The sequence below is a fragment of the Chanos chanos genome, chromosome 4 (assembly GCF_902362185.1).
Source record: "Chanos chanos chromosome 4, fChaCha1.1, whole genome shotgun sequence".
Classification (NCBI taxonomy): Eukaryota; Metazoa; Chordata; class Actinopteri; order Gonorynchiformes; family Chanidae; genus Chanos; species Chanos chanos.
This window is the reverse complement of record NC_044498.1, coordinates 40,700,576-40,718,753: the sequence shown is the minus strand read 5'-3', so window position 1 is coordinate 40,718,753 and position 18,178 is coordinate 40,700,576.

The following is an 18,178-nucleotide window of genomic DNA, read 5'->3' as shown; positions in this document are numbered from 1 at the left end:
CATGAGGTAGCACATCCGCTCCTGCTGCCTGAGGAACACGGAGAGGAGGCTGAATTTTACACTCCAAACATGTGGGCTTAGGATTCTGACATTTACACAGCCCAAAGCTCTCCTTCTTTCCCATGTCTACGGAAATGTTTTGCACTATTTATTTATTTATTTATTTATTTATTTATTTATTTATTTTTGATACTGGGATGCTTTCTCTGCATGATTCCTCAATAAATATTTAATACCTGGGTTTATGAACTTCTGATTGCTGTTGGCTTCATGAATCAAATGTGAAACTCTTCACACTTTACTGAGATATTTTACCAATGCCAGAGACTATCCTGTATTACTATCCTCCATAAACATTACAATGTGTCATACACATTCCTATTTTACCAATGATCCTTAATTATCAGCCTACAGTGCTACATCAATCATTCTGTAAGGAAATGATCTTAATAGAAATAATCACAGAAATGGTACGAGATCTTGGTAATATATTTGGGGGTCAGCCTTTTGTGTAAAGTGCCTAATGATACACGTGACCCATTTTCTCTTGAGAGCTAACCGATGACGTAACCAGCTGGTTAACAAGTAGATCTAAACAGCTGGTTAACCCATTCAGACCTAAGGTCACACCATCATGAATTCAATATTTTCTTGGCTTCTTCTGCTTTTTCCTCTGAGGAGGCTTTACCCATCTTGTTCTCACAGTTCTCCTTAAAGTTATTAAACCATAATAATTCTTAAAATTCTTCAGGTATGCCCTGAGACAGTAAAAGTTACATTTGTTTATAGTGACCCCCCCCCCCCCCACTCCGATTTTTGAATTTGGGCTTACTATTAATAGATTTGTTTCTACAAATCAAGACAGTGTTTGAAATTTGTGGACATTCCAAAAGGTCAAGAAGATATAAAGGTTTTTGTGCCTCTGTTTGTTGGCACTAACAAACCTGCTGTGCAAGATTGACTAAACAATTTGCTTTGTGGTGCATGTGGAGACATGGTGAACTCAAATAACAGGTCAGTTTATGCTGACAACAGTGTTTTGGGGATTTGGAAAAACATCAGTCGGCCTTGAGAAATTGCTGCTTGAAGTTACCCACTCCTAAACAAAATACCAAGAAGTGTTTAATCTTTATTAAGGGCTACTACACTGCGCTGCAAGATTCATAGACTCAGAGGCAGCTGAAAATCCTTATTACCCTTTTTAAGAACTTTTTTTTTTATAATTAGAGAATTTGAATTTGTACATTTTGAAGGTTTGTGTCTCCTACTTAGAGTGTATCACTACAAAAATGCTACTACAGAAAAAACTCACAACAGTATAAGATTTTGGTCTCCTGAAGTAATGGTCTACAACTATGACTCTGTGACATGTTATGAAGTACATACAGCATTGCAATAAACAGACATAACGTAAAATATAAAGTACACAGATTTAAATGGGTTAATGTAAAAAACTGTGTTTTTGGCAGTTGCCACTGCCTTGTCAGAATGTAAGAGGATTTCAGGAACAACTGTGTGATGGAGCAGAATATGAAAATATGAAAACGCAAATGAAAGTTTCCCATCCCCTGTCACATCCTGTCCTGTGTTATCCCTGAGCGACATTGTCTTCTCTCTCTCTCTCTTTCTCTCTCACTTTCGCTCCCCTACTCCCTTCCTATTCCCTCTATCCTTCTCTCTGATGACTGACATCCCTGCTCCCGCCTATTCCACTAATTCCCTGATTTTAAGCAGAACTGTGGCAGACTTATCCTTTGAAGGCAGTATGGTTATCATTCGTCTCATACACATTTTCATATTCATGCACAGTGGGTTTATATAACCACACACTTTGCATCTTGTCTCCCAGTCCTGTGCCTACTGACACAGAAAGGCTTTATCACTTTAGACTCCAGAGGTACAGAGTCTGGGTGGCAACATCAAATGTCCATTTCTAAGCTGTGCTGAGCATTATCACGTTCTCTCTCTGTGGTCTCTGGGACAGGGCCAGTGGGGAACTAAAGTGCTGTACGTGTCTGCTTTGTACCCATAGTAGAGGAGGCGGTCTAGACTACAGAGTTGGTAAAAAATAATGGGTTTTTTTTTTCAGTTATTTCTTGTTATTTGTCAGAGTTTTTAGTAGTCTTTTCAAGATAACCCAAAAAGCAATTTTCTTAGTCTTGTTGTGTATAATCTCTAACTCTTTTGCTCTACCCTGTTTTCCCTCTAAAATCTGTCTGTCTCTGTCTCTGTCTCTCTCTCTTTGTCTACCCCCCCCCCCCCCCCCCCCATACACACACACCAATTACACTAGATGAAATACCCGCTTTCTCATTCCATTTGCTCTTGCAAGCTTGTCGAAATTTTCTCTCCTACTTCACCTCTTATTCCTTCTATATTTGTAAGCCATTTCTGCTTGACAGACAGGATAAGGAGGAATGGATGGAAGGAGTGATGGTAAGTCGGTGAGGTCTGTGTTAACAGCATTCACATAGGGTGGCAGTGAACTCTACCAGTCCACAGCTCCATCTGCTCCAGCACACCAACCGCTTCACTGTTGTATCAAACTCCATTATCACACTGCCTACCTTCCCCATTCCCTCTGGACAACCTCACCGAACACGTTCCGCTTTAACTGGCCTGCATGGAGCTGCCTTCCTAAACACGCAGTCAACATACACACATTTTGATGGAGGTTAGACTATGATGGAGATCTTTTTTTTTCTTTTTAATGTACGGTTAAGGTAGATAAGTGGCAATGTTTTAACTTCATAAATGCGACACATGAATGGTTAGATTTAAAATGGTTTATACAGCGTGTTTGAACAAAATGACTAAATTCTGTGCCGTTAAGGTATGGCAGGCTCTCTGTGAGCGTCAGCACTGACCTGTCGGACAGAAACTTTAGTTTTGAGTAAAGGAGTTTGGAGAAGATACTGCATTATATTCATCATCTTTACCAGTTCAGAGTTCTTCCCTGCCTCTGTATTCTCTATCCAACTGGATGACAGCAAGTATTGAGAGCTCTCTGAAATAGTTTTTAGGATATTATTATGCTGACCTGATTATAACTCTGGGCAGACTTTGAAAGATCGATGGAAAGTAATACAGTCTAGCCTGAAATTCGGACAGAATTAGTGTTCAGAGGCATGTTTCCCAGAGACAAGCTAGTACATCTGTGAAATCAACAGTTGAAAGAAAAGTATGTTCGCCAAAACCAGCTCAGCTTCAGTTCAGTGTGCACAGATGTATGGATATAGATAGATAGATAGATAGATAGATAGATAGATAGATAGATAGATAGATAGATAGATAGATAGATAGATAGATAGATAGATAGATACCTGGGCAGGTGTCTGTGTCTGTGTGTGTAAAGATAATTTTAGCCTGGTGCATCTCCTGTAAAACTCCCGCTAGGACAGTAACAGAAGACTGGAGGAAACAGATGAATTTAATTTACATCCACTGCCAGCTAAGCCCCTCTTTGAAAAGTCAGATAAATGTCAGAGAACAAAGAACTGAAGACGTTCACTGACGTGGGAATTGTCCTTCAGTTTTCTCAGAGGTCTGACTCATTCAATCCATAACACTCCTCTGGTTAACTCCATGACAACTTATGGTGAGGAAGTAAACAAAATCACAAAACTTAATTCAGTATCACAAAACTGAATGTAGTCTACAGAGGGCGAATAACCAAATCCAAATTTAGTCATCTTGGTAACCCTGTTCAGTCTCACTTGCTTACATCAAATAGCACGTGGCCAAATATATAAGGGTTTCATGATTCTTCGTGTTTCCGTGATTATTAGACTGTAATACACACATCTGTGTGCATTGTTTAATGTAGGGCATAGTTTGCCTGGCTATTTTTACATGAAACACAATATTTTGTTTATAAACAATTTGAAGAGATTGTTTGGAATAAAAACATGTATTTATTATTTAAATACCCGAGGCAGTTCAAAGAAATCAGACAATGGTTGGTCAGACTTTCACTCTCAGCAGAGTTGCCTCTGCTTTAAACTGTTTTAAAGGTGGGTCTTAGTTCATATTAATTTCACATTCATGTGTATATGAAGATTGGCTTTGATCTGTTTTATAAGTGGGTCTTAGTTGATCTTGGCTCACGTTCATGTCTATATGAAGATCTTAGTCTCCGAAGACCTATGTTCTAAAACTGTGTATGTTCCTTCTGTTATCCATGTCACATTTCATCTTTTCATCATGTCAGAAACTGTTTTACTTGCATCCAAAAAAAAAGAAAAAAGTATCGCTTAGTCATTGAAGGTGTGAAGGCAGCTGTAGCAGAATATTAGTGTGATTCTGGTTCTTGAATGACAGTTTGACTTGGCAATGCATTGCATTACTGCTAAGTTTCCACAGTGTCATTCATGTATTTTCCTGTCATCTGATTCTTTGTGCCCAATGTGTTTTGGTTATATGGGGATTACATAATTAGCTAATGCCCTCGGGATGTCGTCACCCAATACACCCTATTATCTAAATTGACAGTAGACCCAAAACATATTGATTACTTCTAGGAGCAGATGGATTGACTATGAACATATATGTCAAGGTAAAGCCAACCTCTGTGGAACATATCTGGGTTAAATATAAGCCCGGGGAAGTTGAATCATGTCTATTTTAGCTCTTGTGACTCCATAAATCTTTGCTGTATTCATCTAGCTGTCTTATCCCAGCTCGGTGGCTTTGTTCAGTGGGCTAATCAGCCGTCATGATCAGTCAGGTTTTGTCATCTGATATGACGACTCACGTGAGAACGCCCCTCAGCGTCTTTCTCCATTACCGCTCTGGGTGAAATATTCATAAACCAAACAGACAGACCTAATGCAGAGTGTAAGGCAATGCTCCATGGTGTGAGTGTGTATGAGTGTGTGTGTGTTTGTGTGTGTGTGTATGTATGTTGTTGTAACCAGGGGAGGTCAGTGAGTCCTCTCAGTGGGAACTGGTAGGTCCTGTGTTGTATAACTCTGCCTAAGACCTGTGGATTGGAATGTGGTCAAACCCTGGCCACAGGTATCGAGTGAACGGCACTGTGGGAGTGTGAGACAAAGCCTCATGCAATGAGATCTGTAGCCTTAATATGACCCCTGGGAGCTGGTGCCAGCTGTGGGCATGATGACACTGTCTGTGCACATTTATCTCACAGCTGTGCCACCATTTCTCTCTGCCCACAGGTTAGACCGATGAAAATGTGACACTGACCGTGCCACTAAGAATTCGTCAGAAACCATGAGGCCGTTGGCCATGGGGTGTACTTTTAACCCCGCACAAAATGAGGAGCGTGTTTGTGTCAACGCGTTAGCCGTTAACCTAACAATCTTAATCGAAAAATACATTATCTACACTAATATACAGTTGCTAAAACCTCCAACAAATGAATATGAAAGAGAAAAAACATATTTCTTTCTCTCATAAAATTAGTTTGCATGTAACTTGAATTGGATTTAGGTGTTAATGACTAGAAATGTATATTAAGAAAAAAAAAAAAAAAAGCAAATAATTTCACTGTGAAATCTTTTAGTGTGCATCCTTATCACTCACCCTCCATCATCCAAATTAATTAACGCAGAGGCATGATGAAGAACGAGCTCAGATTGTTAAGGTTTGACAACGGCTGTTCCACCGCTGCACCATCTGCAAATTAGTCTATTATTAATTACAGCCAGAGCTGAGACCTGCACAGTCACAGTGATTGCATTCTTTGCTCCCTGGTGAGGGGTGACTGGGTCTTTCTGCCTTTTTTCTTTCTTTCTGTGGCAAATAAACACCTACGTCTCTCTCTCTCTCTCTCTCTCTCTCTCTCTCTCTCTCTTTATCTCTCACTTTCATCTTCATGATCATTTCCCTCAGACTGAGAAAGCCCACATGGTGCTGTATAGTTTCATTGAGAGACCTCTGCATGTTGTTAAATGTGTTTTAATGTGTAAAGTTCTGTCAAACTTTTTGAACAGATCCTAGAGAAATAAGACCAGGGGCCCTGCAGTGAGAACATACAGAGAGTAGGAATCAGAATTTTCTGGAGCTCTGTCAAATCTTGCTGAACGTGCCCTGTATTAACAAACCTATTTAACTGAACACAGGCCAGATTAGAAAATCTGGATGTTTGTGCCAGTGCTATCTAAGAGTACTATTAAATAACATGGTTTCCAATTACGATAACAGACAAGTACACACAGACAATTATCTAGTAAGATACATACATATACACATACATGCCTGCCTGCATAAATACATGGACAAAATATTTTATCAGAACATCTTAGTCTTGGGAAATGTGGATAAAATGCTGCCAGCCCATAGCATATCTGTAGTTGCACTCCTAGACTTACTGAAAGTGTCACCGTCTATTCCGTATGTTCCAAGATATCTCTTTCACAGGAAGTGAAGTTCCAAACACAGTGACATGGCTACCACTTCTGAATAATACATCCACACTTCCTCCACAACAGGAGAGGAAAAAAGGTGATTAAAAGAGGGGGTCTGTGGGGGATGTAGCGCTGACCCTGATGCTGCTGGACTAATGAGTATTGATGAATTACATCAGAGCAGTGGAGCGTGGTGTCAACACTAGACGGGACAGAATACAGAGGGATGGCACTAAACTGCCTTAACCAATAATGACAGAAAAACATTAACATTACAATACTCACATGAAGCATTCAATCACCTAAAGCAAAACAAACAAACAAATAAATAGATAAATAAGTGTGTGTGACTGTGTGTGTGTGTGTGTGTGTGTGTGTGTGCTTGCGCGTGTGCGTGTGTGTGTGCACATGTGTGTCTGACAAGAACTCTGATGAGATGAGTTGAAAATCAGGTATGAGAATTGCATGGCATTTGTCATGCTTTCAGCGCTGTTTCCTTCAAATGGAATCTAGCCCCAGGGCAGGACTTTCAAGTATTCCAACTGTTCTTCATCCACTCTGGGTAATCGTCTATACACCTGGCCTTTTCTCTTCCTTTCATTTATTTAAACTCTACAGGGGAGAGAGATAGAATTCTTTATCAGTCAACATGGAGGCCTCACACGAGACCAGAAAATGATGTCGTGGATGTCACCAAATAATGGAGATGTACTCACCTGCTGTAGATGATCTCTCTCTCTCTCTCTCTCTCTCTCTCTCTTGTTATTTCTGTCCCTCTGTATCTCTCCACAAGTACACAAAATGAAGCCCAAAAAATCTTTTCTGGCTGGTGTGGATCAATATGTTTTTGTACTAACAGGACTTTTTTTCAACGCATGCACATACACACACACACACACACAGAGACACACACACACACAAACAGGGTTAAGAGGTTGTTTTTTAAACTTTGAGAGCTCTATTGTTGAGTGTCTCCCCTCTGGACAGTCTCATGTCTAGGCTGTTCATTTATTTATATGAGAGAGAAACCCTTTCATCCCACCCCCAGACCTAATGAAAGACAGCTGTCCACATCCATCGTCAGCCAGGTGACAGACACTGTCATGTCTGATGGGTTCCATCGATAATCACATGAGTATTTAGTACCAGTGACGACAGAACATTCTCTAATTAGCACCCAAACCCTAATTAGAGGGATGCTGTGTCCAGAATGAAAACTTTAGAAGTAGGAGACATCAAGTTGTATACGGGTGTTGCATACTACACCATGGTAATTGATATTCTTTCCCATCATGAAATATTTCAGAAAATTAGATTAATTAACTGTTATTAAAAATCCAAGCAGTGTATCTTTATATATGTGTAGGTATATGTATGTTGAGGTATATGCCTCCATAGTCATCACAAAAAGCAAAAGTAAGAATAGGCTAATAAAATAAGGTGGATCAATGTTGTCTAAGTGTGTCAGTGATGTGTGTGTGTGTGTTTGTGTGTGTGTGCGCGCGCGTGTGTGTGTGCATGTGTGTGTGTGTGTGCATGCATGTGTGTGACTGAATTTCCATCATTTCTAAATGACCCATATATTTAATGGTTGACTTGTTTGAACAGGCCTTTGGTTTTTATTCCATGGCATTCATTTTTATATACAGATGTTATGGTCAAACATATGGCCAAACACTGATTTAGAGTTACTCCAATGACTGTCACACTTTTCTACATGTGTCCCTCACATCACTGAGTTGTAACTTTTTCCCCCACTAGAGCCAGTAAAGAGCCCCATCAGACATCAACTAAACCAAGTTATTTATTGCTCTCTCTGAACCTGCAGCCAGTGCTTACAGTTCCATAAAAAGGATGAACTGATTAACTCTCCCTTTGTGTCCAGCAACTCTGAATGAAGAGATGAAGTCAGAGACATCGTCACTGAAGCATAGTGGAGGATTCAATGCCTCTGTGGTTCCACGGCTCTGAGGGGCTTGTTAAAATGAACATTAATTCGCATGCTGCCAGCAGCCTCTGAAAACACAACCCAACGCCTGCTGATGTTGCCAAGGAGACCAAGCACCCAGGTCCCTCTTCGTTAAACTGTGTGTGACAGCTTGGCCTTTTCATTGAATTTGGCGCATTACAGAGGTGCTTTCTATTCAATCTCTGTCCAGTTTCACAGGGAGAGACAGAGAATTTGATTTTTATGAAAATACAAACCATTGTCTGTTTATTGTTTGCTTGTGAGTGTGTGACAGCTGGACAGTTTCAGATTCTGTAACTCCAAAAACTAGACAGTGGTTTGTGTTCCCAGCACGCTTTGTCTTCAATCAAACCATGCAGCTGCATCTACATCTTACTAAAATGTCAATTTACATAAGTGTAACACTTCCACAGTTCAGTCTCAATAAAAAGCTCATTCATCTCTGTACAAATCCCAGGATCCCAAAGGCAGATAGTGAAATAAATATCTATAGTATCCCTAAAAGATATTTAATGAATTTTCTGTCCCAATAAACCAAATACCAGCCAATAAGGATGTACTGACTCCTTCATAGAATCCATATAGTGGAATGCTGTTGTAAATATATATGTGTACTTGAGGTGTACGATTGCTTAGAATGTAGGTCAGTCGGCTTCAATGAGTTCAACTCTTTACAGATGTGCAAGCACTCAGAGACAAGACTAAAATAGAGCAGCATTATGCGCAAAAAATCAATGGCACGGTAAACTCAAAGAACCACAGACACTGAAAAAAAACGGGTGAAAGAAAAAACACATACATTCAAAAAAAAAAAAAAAATCCCGAAGGGAAACTGTACGTGTCTCCTCTGCAGGAGTTCTCAGACGCATTTTCATTCATGTCATCATCGTCCTTCCATTCTTTCATTTCCTTTGCTGCTGTGGCGTGTTGGTTTGGATTACTTTCCCCATAATTATGGCTGCAACTGTCACGCTCCTCGATTGAAAAGGCGGAATCAATTTCGACTTTAGCCGTGATAATCCATACATTGAATTCCTCTGGAAGCCCTGTCTGTCAACGGGAACCCCCAGAGATAGAGCACATTATTCTCATAATGATCTGCGTCTTTGGCTGTTTGATTTAAAGTTTGTTCTCTCTCGCAACTCGTGCTAATTTTCCATTAGCATGCATGAACTCTACTGTATGACCTTATTGCTGAGTACATAGAGACAGCATGGGGACTAGCTGTGTACATAGTGATAGCATGAGGGGCTGAAGTCTGCGAACGTCTTGTGAAGAAACTTTTCAGAAGAGGCAGACTGAAGATTAGCAGTGACAGCCCTCTGTCAGCCTTGATGATTGTGTGTCACTTTAAACCAGTCTACATAATGAATTATAGGGCAGTTATAATGTGTGGTATGCCTTTTTACTGGCATGTATAAAACACTTTGTGATGATTTCATTGTGACCTCTGATGATCCCAGCATCAATATGAAAACATATAAGGCTTTGAAAAACTCACAACTATTCTAATGGGCATCTCATATAATTCGTTTATCACTGTGAAGCTTAAATAGGAAGGTTAATCGCGTTTTATATCATAGTGATGATGTTTTGTAAAAGGTGATGAGGGAAAATGAATTCATACTTAACACCAATAGATTTCATTTGGCCTCAAAACAGTTAGTACAAATATACTTTAGAGCTACACTTTAGGTTTACACTCTGTTTCATGCCGCTCCCCTAGCTACATGCTACTCCCCTAGTTTCATGCCGCTCCCCTAGCTACACTCTGTTTCATGCCACTCCCCTACATACACTCCCATCTCTGATTGCCATATAAGTGTTAACTTCCCGTCTTTCCTTCACTAAATATTATTTAGTGACCAAATTTCCTTTTGCCTGTGCAATCTACGTAATCTTAATGTACTCCAAAGTAAAAAAGTTTTTTCCTCAGGTGTATATTTTTGGTCTGATCCACTGTCTTATATGATATATGTGCATTCAAAACCCACTGTCCCTTCTTCACACATCCTCATTTCTCAATAGTATAATGCTATCCCCATGACATTCCAGCTCACACTCCTCAATCTACCAGGAATTTCAGAGTGATGCTCAGTTTAGAGAGAAATATTAGACTTCCACAGCAGGAATGAATTTTTTCTGATTTGTAAAGAGGAAGAGGTTCAGAGGAGGCTTATGTCTGATACAGGGACAGTAATACCTAACAGTAATCAGTCATCACGAGACCCTCCAGGATGCAAGCAGAGAAAATCTGCCAAGCAAGGGGGGGGGGGGGGGGGGGGGGGGGGGGGGGGGGGTTGGGGAGAGAGAGAGAGAAACCATTCCTGTTAATCGTCTCAGGCTATCATCCATGTAGGCAGAAAATGTTACTGAGGAGGAAAGAAGTGAAAGGACAGCATAGAGTTTTTTTTTTTTTTTTACCCAATTACACGCATGAGTGATCAGAACAGTCAAACCAGGGAATTTGATGAGCGAAGAAACTTCAAAGAGCATTTGTCAAACACAGAGTGCCCCAGTCTCGCTTGCTACAAAACACAGAAAAACAGAACTAGCGATTTAGCGAAACCACTGGCTTTGCGAAAAAAAAACCCCCCAAAAAAACCAAAACAACAAAAAAACGTGCTGAAGTATGTTTTTCAAAGACATTGTTTCCATTTTAAGCATTAGCTTTAATGTATTTCATGCATGTCAACCCCCACAGTACCTGTGTGAGGAATCCTATCATGTTCATTGAAAGTATACTCAAGGAACACACATTCATCAAAGCAGCATGCATGGGAATACATTCTTGCAAATAGCTGCTTCTAACAGGCTATATTAAGAGATGCAGATTGACTGATCCTTCTCAGACTCCAAGATACGAGGGCGGATTCCTCTTTGCTGAGCTCCCATTAAAGTGATGGAGAGAGACCTGCAGTTACCCTTCTTCTTTGTTATGCTTCAACAATGTGGAGGAGGACAGTGTCAGTTCATTACCGTGAGTAAATGTGACATTACACATGTGTCCAGGGAGATGGTCATGTGGTGCATGGACATGTTCACAAGTAAAGATAATGTCTTTAGGTTTTTCTGACTGGTTACATTGTCCTTCGAGTGTACTGTGTTGCCTGGGCGCTGGGAACAGTCAAGGACAGAGCACTGACTGTAGATTCCAGTAACCATTAAAAAAACAGACAGAGAGAAAGAAAGGAAAAAAAATGTTTTTTGAACCAATTTTCCGTCATGTTCAAAGTAGGCCAGATGGGCAATATAGAAGCCGTGAATATCGCTCTGGCCACATACAACCAGTCCAACATGATGAGAGTGATGAACTGATCAAGATGTGCGGGAGTGCATGGAGTCTTAGCACTTAAAAAAAAAACTCAGAGTCTTCAGCTAAAGGTCTTCTTTATTATTTCAAGACAGCGGAATCCCTCAAGACAGGAAAATCACTCAGACTGGAATCCTAGTCAGTCTGGGGATTACGGAAAAACAGGAATTAAGAAGGATTTTTTTCCCCTTATGAAGAGTGAGGAAGAAATTACTAAAGTTTTGTGAAAGGAAAACAGGTGCTTCCAGTGAAATGTGTCATCGGCAAGAAAAACTTACACAAAAACTGTGTAAAATGAAACTCACCACAGTGTTCTGACCGCAAATTTAAATTTTCTATGTGGAGAATCACTGAAAAAATTTTCACTCTAGACATAAGAGGACTTGAGGGCTCTGATTTTGAAGGCGAGTTTCATAAGATAATTTGAACATCCTGATGCCTGTAGAGAAAACAATCACATTGTGAACATCAGCAGCAGGCATTGTGTACTCTTTCAGACTGCTGTGTTTCTCAGGATTGCTAGCTTTAATATAGATAGATAGATAGATAGATAGATAGATAGATAGATAGATAGATAGATAGATAGAATCTTTATTCATTCCGAGGGAAATTTAAGAAATGTAAGAAATTTAATGTGTATTTGTATGTATACGTGTGTATATATCTGTGTGTTTTCAGAAGTGCGTCTATCTGGATTGGACAGGGAGAGGGTAAAATAGATATCTAGGTTATCTGAGCACAGCTCAGTGAGTTTTTCTGTCCAAAATTGTCTCCAAACTTCTTGCTTTAGGCCTGGACTATTGAACTCTGGCTCTAACTGTTATGGCTATTTACCCTTTAAATAAGTAATTATTTCTATTTGTAAATCAGGTGTATAAACTCTTCAGCCAGTCAGAGGACAGGGACAACATAAGGATGGGGTTGGTTCTGAACTAGGACCATTTGTCCTCCACATTGATATTCTGAGCAGATCCTTGTGGGTATTTTTTATTATGTGACACTGCAGTTGTCAAACTTATATTAGAGTACAGCTGAGTAGCTTATGAGTAATGAACTTTGCAGAGGAAAATGTTAAAATCCTTCAGCTTTTTTCTCAGAAATGTTATTTTTGCAATACAAGGGCAACAAAGACCTACTGATCCAGTTCTGCCCAAGATGTAACTACAAAAAAAAACATCCCTCTTAAATCTTTGTAATCCAACTAACTCTCACACACACAACCTGTTTACTTTATACAAAACATATCTCAGCCTTGAATCCCAGGTCTTTCACAACAAAGACTAACATTTTAACTGTTTGCCCGAGGAATAAACCATTATCTTTGATGAGTAGTTGTGCTGTCAAACTACAGCTGTTATCTTTGCACTCTGCTAGCCCAGTGCTGATGCTGAATGCTTTTGAATGAGAAGCTGCGGCTATTCAGAGGGATGGCTAACAGCCTAAGCAAAGTTTTGTGGAATTCAACAGAAAGTAAGGCAAGGTCAAACTCTGTGAATAAGTGAAAACGCTGTTTTTTATTCATTTTTATGCAGACTTCATGCTGCTGCAGTTCTATACGAAAAAGAGGGCCCTTTTTTTCGCAGAAACTTGGAGATTAAGCCAATTAAGCTTAAACTCAACCTCTGATGAGGAGAGAGAGAGAGAGAAAGAGTGAGAGATTATCCATAGCTATTAAAACCCTTGAAACAACCCACAGGAGATGCTAGTTTCTGCTAACAAACACACACACTCACACACACACACACACATACACACACATCTTTTTTTTTTTTGGAATAACACCCACTTGCAGTCACTCTCCTCTTCTACGTGTTGTCACAGTAATAGCATTTGTCACATCAGTACCAAGCAGAAAACCAGCAGAGTTGCACTCCCTCACACCAACACCTCAGAAGAGAGAGAGAGAGAGCGAGGGAAAGAGAGAGAGAGAGAGGGTCAAAAAAAGGGGAGTGAGGAAGCCAGATGAGACAGAGGAGACAGATGCCACACCCCTGGCCTTGTGCAAACACACACACACACACACACACACACAAAGGCATAGGCACACACAAAAGAAAAAAACACACCAACACCAAATAACATATTTATGAATAGATAAAGAAGCTCACACAGGAGGCAGTAGGCATGAGTAAGACAGCCATCGTCATTGCTCTTAGTCTGGTTAGAGATTGCCATTGCTCTGTGTCTGTTGAAAGATCTGTCTGCTGGGAATTTCTTTTGTATCAGCATCCCCCCCTAATCCCTCAGCTCCCAGTGGAGTTGCAGCTAGCCATATGCAGGGAGCTCAACAATATTGGAAAAGTAGCACAGACTGAGTACCATGCATCTCACAAATGTCATCCAACAAATGTCAGAGCGGTTTAGTTGAGACAAGTCAGTGACCGTGTGAGTTGTGTGTCTCAACCAGCACGTTCGTGAGCAGTGCGTCCCCACGACTATTTTTTTTTTTTTTTTGTCTCTCGTGGATGAACTATCTTCTTCAGTTAGAACAAAAAAGTCCAATAAAGTATGAAGTCAACGAGAAATGCCATCCTTGGAAGGAACAGGAGGTGATCTCTGCTGTGAGACAAATCTCTTGATAGTCTAACATTTTCCGACTGATTTACTCTAATAACACTCAGAAAGCAGTTATCAGAGGAGTGGATGTGGCTAACATGCCACACACTGCAGAGAAAAGCTGATTACATTTAGTGATGCCATGACTGATGGGCATGCTTCCCTGGACAGGTGGAGGTTGGTTCCATGCATTCGAGGGAATGTGGTCAGATAATAGAATGGGGTGTTTTCTGATCCCATGGGGACTGTGACCCACTACAAATAACTCAGCGGTCACAATCTCCAGAACAATGAGAAATAGCAAAGGGAGGGAAATAGCAAATCAATGAGATTAAAAATACACAAAGTCTTTGGTGCCTAAGATCAGTTTGGGAGATGAAGAGAATCCCTATTTTAATATACTATTTTACATAGTATAAAATACTGTTTACTATGTGCAGAGGTACACTTTCATTGTTGGAGTGTTTCTACAATGAAACAGGGGAATATTTTGAAAGGTCAGAAAAGCTATTCTGACACCAAAGTCTGGCATACCTTCAAAGCCAACCAGTTCTTTGCACTGTTATCCCCCTCAGTTTGTGGTGTCATGAAATTGCCTGAAAATATTCATAAAACATAAAGCAATGGTGTAACCTTCACAGGATAAATGACCTGCATGGTATAGTAGGTGCTAAAACTGTGGCTCCATTCCTTCGGTAGAGTAGGCATGAAATTTGCAACATAGTTCTGACTTTTCTCAATCAGGAGTAACCACAAGATTAGCCATGGCTATTGTAGCAAATTGGGTTTATAATGTTGTAGATTGATGTAGATTGTAAACGTAGATATAGATACAGATGAATGTTTATCCTTCTGTTGTGCAGAGATACACATTATATGTGTAGGTCTACTTTGTGAGAACACATCGTGAAAACAATACTTAAAAAACTCCAGTGATCCTCATACTGAGACTGACACTCTATGTAGATGCTACCACACCTCTTTACATTTACCTGAATCTCAGTTTTGTTTTTATTGTGGGGTTTTTATTAAGTAGTCACATGACTTGGTTGATGGCTCTTTGCGCAACTACCAGGAGTAAACAGGGAGTCACTGACCTCATTTCAGCTTTCTTAGATAATACAGGTCCCAGCACCAAGATCGCAGGTAGGATAAAAGCGAGCTGAAAAATATAGGACTAGACATCTGTTTCTGACTCAGACAAAAGAGAAGAAAAAAACAAGGCTGATTTCCTCCCTGGAGAGATGAGACGTGTTTGGTTCTTTTTCTGCTTTTCTTCAGCCATTCCCTCTATGCTGAAGTTCAAAGGGAATCTGAGAGAGCAGAGGAGAAAGTCTGTCAGTGGCACACTGACCCGCATAAGCAGGATGTTCTCTGTGGAGTAATGAGAGAAAAAAAAAAGCTCCATCATGCATTTATAATGTTATTTACTGCACAGTCTCCACTCGTGTAATGATTATGGACATCTGGTTTCCCAGACAGTCAGAACAGTTTCTGTTGCCAGAACAGACAGTCAGTTCTCAACCCCCCCCCCCCGCCCCCCACCCCCCCTCATTTGTGTGTTCAGAAGAGTAGGTTTGTAGTGTACCTCTAGCATTGAACATAAAGAATTTGTGTCTATTTGCCTGCGATGGACTGGTGACCTGTCTGGGGTGTTTCCCCGCCTCTCCCCCAATCAACCGCGGTATAGGCCCCGGCACCCCCCGTGACCCTAATTAGGACAAGCGACTTCGAAAAATGAGTGAGTGAGCAGGTGAGAGAGTGTGTATTTGCACATGTGCATATGTGCACGTCTGTACATGTAAGACTGTGCGTTTGGTTCTGTACGTCTCTGTTTTGATTGGGTGTCCGCCTGTCTCTGTCTTGGTTGCTGTATTGTTTTTGCAGTGATGGCTCTGTACCGCGCATCCCTGGACCTTTATTTCCAGACTCTAACTGTCAGCCTCCCTGTGTGTAATAACCAGTCTAGACTCCAGCCCCGTGTCGACAGCCCGTCGTACTGCTTTCCTGCTCTCCTGATTTTCACCCACCGAGTCTGTCCCTCTCTCCTCTCTTTCTTCATTATTTGTTTATATGCCTTCCCCAGAGCCGGCTGCACCTAGCACGGACATTGTTAAAGAACCACACTGACAGCCCCTCTCTCCTTATTTGGCAAGACATGTCAGTTCTCATAAACAGACAACACAAACAAACTATTCTGCAGTGGAATATGAATATTTCAAATTGTACTCTCTAGAACAGTTTCAATGCAAACACGCAGTGCCGGTGCACATTTGAATAAATGGAACTGAACTTGAGAATTTCATCTCTCCGCGCTGTCCGCCATCTTAATAGACTCAAAACCTCTGTTAACGTAAATATGGAGCGCAGACTCCATTTTCCTGAGTCTTTACTTCTGTAAAAAAACCCCGTAAACACATTCGGTAGATTTCATTGTGGACAGTCTAGCTTCTGCCTGCTCGCATGTGTTCTGCTCCATAACACCCTCTGTTTTGTTTTGCATTTAAGATTTATATCTACTTACTTTACCAACGATAAACAACTTTATGAACTTAGTACAACAATGTTGATCTGTTAAAAGTACTTCTGTGATGTTGATCCATTATGTTTATATCTATCTGCAACATGTTAGCCTCCTAATAATCAATGTTTATATACAGGTGTATGTGCTACTGTCTGCCGCGCTGATGGTGGTCCTTTTGCAAAAAAATTGTTATTTTTATTCAGTATGCACATGTAGACCTTGCATTATGGCCTCGGAAAAGACGATGAAATATTTTTGTAACCTTTAGCAATATTGTATCTTTTCCTCACTCTCTATACTGTATGCTTTTTGGTTTCTTCCTGTATACTCTCATTCAAAAAATGGAACTGGATTTCATCATTGTTGCATTTTTTTTTTACTTCACACATTTTGTTTTTATTCACACAGAGCATAAATGTCCATTGGCTTAATTCACCACTGATATTTTTTATGATGAGCTCAAAACAAATTTTGACATATATTTGAACATACGAAGGGTTCTGATCAAATCTGCCTGTTTGTAGATGGATGCGTACGCGTAATGATCAGCTCAAATAAATCCTTTCACATACTTTTTCCTGATTAAGTTTCTTTTTCTTCTTCTTTTTCTCTTCTTGGTGTTGTGTGTTCTGTCTGATTTCAAAGGCAGAGACAAAGGTTTATGGCCATGTGCAATATCAGTGTAAGACTTACAGATCCAGCTCTGCTGAACTCTGACTGGAGATACATCACATAGCACTATTGTGTTAAAAGCTGTAATTACTTTGAATGATTGTCATTAGTGAGGTAGATGTTTAGGATTGCATTTAATATTAGAAAATAATGTAAGACCACACTGTAAAGTACATGCATCTTTCTCTTTTTTTTGGTTTGCTCCTCCTCCCTCTGTCTCTCTCTCTCTCTCTCTCTCACACACACACACACACACACACACACACACACACACACACACACACACACACACAATTATGCTGCAAAACTGATCGTTTGATGTTCCAACATGTTGTATTCCACTGAGAAGAAACTTAATTCACCTTCTTTCAGAGGACCTGATGTTTTTCCATTGCGGCTTGTTTCTCCTTCATCATTAGTTTCTGTGTTTGCCCATGTCGTCTGCCACCTGTGTGTGTCTAATTATGATGCGGACTACACCCCAGACACACAATAACACTGTTTCACTGTGGCCACTAAACCACTCATTCATATTCCCCTCACGTCGTACAACATGCCACAGAAAACCTGCCCATGCTGAAATGCTCACTCCCCTCAAGGTGATATCTGCTGATATCAAGCACTTCATTTGATCCTCTGTTGGTGACAGTTCTGGATTGTGGCTTGAAAAAAATAGTTCAGTTTATTTTTTTTCTAGTGTAAAATGTGATAAATTATTCTTAAATAATTCTTAATTCTATCTTCAGTTGTCCAAAAACACCCAAATAATCACTGTC